The following is a 3,437-nucleotide window of genomic DNA, read 5'->3' on the forward strand; positions in this document are numbered from 1 at the left end:
AATGAGAACCTTAGTAAACTTAAATTTTAAATTTAAACACAGATTCATTCATCATCTCTTATTCCAGACGCCTTCTCAGATTGATTTAGTTTGGTTTGTTCACCTAAAATTTTCTTCTAAGTAATAAAATCCATCATTTAAATTATAGCATTATTAAATATACAGCTTTGCAACCGGAAAAGACTGACAGACACAAAGCACCTAAGTCCTAGTTGCTTAGGTGCCGCAAAGCAGTAGAACAGTAATTTTCATTTGCTCATGTGGGAAAATAGTTTGGAGACCCCTGCTACAAACCCCACAGCTAATTGAAATTCTAACCAAAACATAAACTGTTTTCCTTCAATCATAACTGTGATATGTGAATGAAGATGTTTTAGTTTCCATGAATAATGATGATTCCGGCCTCTGTAGAGTAATAGGCGTCTATCCCTCCACAGAGCACCTGTCTGTCTGCATGTTACATAATGCTGTTTACAGGTCAGGTCAGTTTAGGGAGAAATCTTTACCCTGAGGCCGTTGTCAGTCACTCAATACACTCTGTACCCAAATAAACTTTCTCTTGTATGATACTTTATGTGATTTTCTTTTTGTCATATTTGTTTTTGTCTCTTTGCCTGCAGCTACAGCTCACCTCCCCGTCTGTGTGAGCGCATGTGTCCTCGTGTGAACCCAATCCCACGGCTCATATTTTCAGCAAAAACATCCTCAATAGATGAAAAGATGTTTTCATCACTTGCCATCAAAGACAGACACTGACAGGGGGTAAAATTAGTATTCAGTCTGGCGTTTTTTGTTTTTTTCACTTTCCAAGGAGTCCACGCTATAAATAAAATAATCTGGTTTGAATGAAATGCATTTGATTATGTGAGCTGGTGAAAATGGACTTTGATATTTATGCTCTCTCAACTGTTATTAAGCTTTTGCATCATTTTCAGTAAAAATAGTAAAAATGTAGACACACTGAGCTGTGTTGTTACTTCCCTTTTTCACAGCTATCGATTCTGTTTACCAGACACACCGGGCCAAAACCCTTAAAAGGACCAGGTCAAAGAAATGTATGTACGAAAGAAGAAAAAAAAACTCTCAGGACTTTCAAAGCTAGGTTTTGAAAAATACAAAGGGAATGACCATCTCAGTGAACGGTAAAATACCTATGCCGTACAGGGGTTCCCAAACTTTTCAGGCCGTGACCATTGTAAAATATAATTAGTATTTATGATAAATTCAGGCGCACAACATTTGAAATGTGGTTTATTCATGTAAGTAAGTAAGTAAATGCTTTATTTGTCATTGTACAGGTTCAGGTGTAAGTCCTGAGCCGCGCCACCACAGTGGGACAACCTGACCAGCACCCGGAGGAAACCTGGCTGGCTGCCTTCAGTGCTCCTTTGATCCTCTGAAACAGCGCCTCCTGGGTTTGTCCCTGTTTCAGAGCGTGGTGTCCTGCACTGGTCAGCTCCTCCACCGCCTCCTTCCTCCTGCGCAGCTCCCTCCGCTCCACAACAGTCTTCTCCTCATCAGTCCCTTCCTTGTTTCCCACTGTGCTGCAGGTGTGGGGGGCTCTCGGTGCCTCTTCAGGGTTTCAGAAGAAGAAATTTGGGTAACACTTTATTTTACACTACCCTTGATACATTGTACTTACCAAATTTACTACAATGTAATGAGCTATGTAACAAAGTGTAATAACTTGTACTTATGGGTTAGATACACAATGGAATAATATGTATTTGTACTTTGTAGGTACATAATAGTGTATTAGGACATAATTCTAACTCCAACCCTAACCTTAAGCCCTAACCCTAAGGGTCTCGTGTCTTATTACATTATGTACTTACAAAGTAATACAAGTTATTCCATTGCGTATGTACTACATAGGTACAAGTTTTTACAGATTGTTACTAAGCTCATTACATTTTTACTAAATTTAGTTAGGTACAATGTATCAAGGTAGTGTTAAATAAAATGATACAGAAATGTGTATGTCTCAAATGTCTTTAGCTCATAGCTGTCAATCAGAATTACTGTATTGTCTTGAAAACATTTCGCGACCCCCACTGGGAACCCCTGGTATAGTATAATACAACCTATCGAGATGAGTCACAGCCTAAGAATTACTTATGTTTATCTGTCATGTTTATTAGTATTTTTAGTCTTTCAAAGTTGCATCATCAAACTTGCTTCTAGTTGCTGCTTTCATTACTGTAACAGTGTTGAACACGTGCTCATAAACTCATCCCTGCAAAGAATTGAATTGTTGGAGATTAGTAATGAGTTTGGCACAACTTGCAAAATGTTTTTGTGAAATGTTTAAGTTCTCTCTTTTAATGAATGGTATAGACCTAGGAATAAAAAGGTATAGGCCCTTTAAATAAATTGAATAAATTATATTAATGATAATAAGTAATGACATTTTGCAACTTGGTAATTGAAATCTTTAACTTTATGTGTGCCTTAATCTGAGTTATTTATGAAAGGTTTTATTAATGGATCAGTGGACAAACAAAGTCGACATGTCTGTGTGTGCACGTGAGCTGACACTGTGCCGGACTGTCAGTCAGCGCAGAGGCAGAATACGCCCAGACATGTCTCTACGGCAACAACTGCACAACTACACACACCTACACACCCGCGGCACACCCGACACACTCGCACATGAGCTAAAACCACTGACATTGAACTCTGCGATAAGTATTTCACAACAGACCTCCCAATGCACACACCGGTCCCATGTTTTACGGCCAAGATAAAGTTTAAAAATAGCCTCTAGAGTAAAAAGTTCGACTACTGCTACGACCAAAAACAAAAATACTGCCCACAAACTCAGCTGTGCTCTTTGAATGCAGTATGTACCCGTGCACCTCATGTAAAAGGAGGAAGTTCTGAAAGGAATTGACACATAGTACATGTATAATGTTAAAAAGTCTGTTTTTTGTTTTTCTAGCAATCTTCTGTCTAAGGCTCATAGTTTCTGCAAATGAGGACAAACACAATACATGCAAAAAACAAAACATACTGTGGAAGTGTAAAGTGTAAAGTTTCCCATAGATGTCTGCAACTCCTGCCCTGGCAATCTTGACTGTAGTATATTTTATTTTGACTATCGTAGTAAATTGTCACTTAATGCCTCTACTGATCATTCAGAGGAACTTTTGGACCCCTACCCACCAGTTGAAAACCACTGGACTAGAATGGAGTTTTGCAACAATGGGAAAGGACCTGAAGTATAAAATTATCTACATAATGTAAGAAGCCTGAGAAACAGTTGTATTTTGTCCTCAGCTGTGAGCGTTACTAACAGTGACATAAGAGTGCGATAGGAAGTTGTGTTTCATGATCAGACAAATTGGCGACATGTGGTAATGTCACACCCTGCCTCAGCACCAGATCAAGACCTTGAGACTATGTTTTCTAGCACTTTTTTTTCTCCAATAAATTTC

This window comes from Gobius niger (assembly GCF_951799975.1).
Source record: "Gobius niger genome assembly, chromosome: 7".
Taxonomy (NCBI): Eukaryota; Metazoa; Chordata; class Actinopteri; order Gobiiformes; family Gobiidae; genus Gobius; species Gobius niger.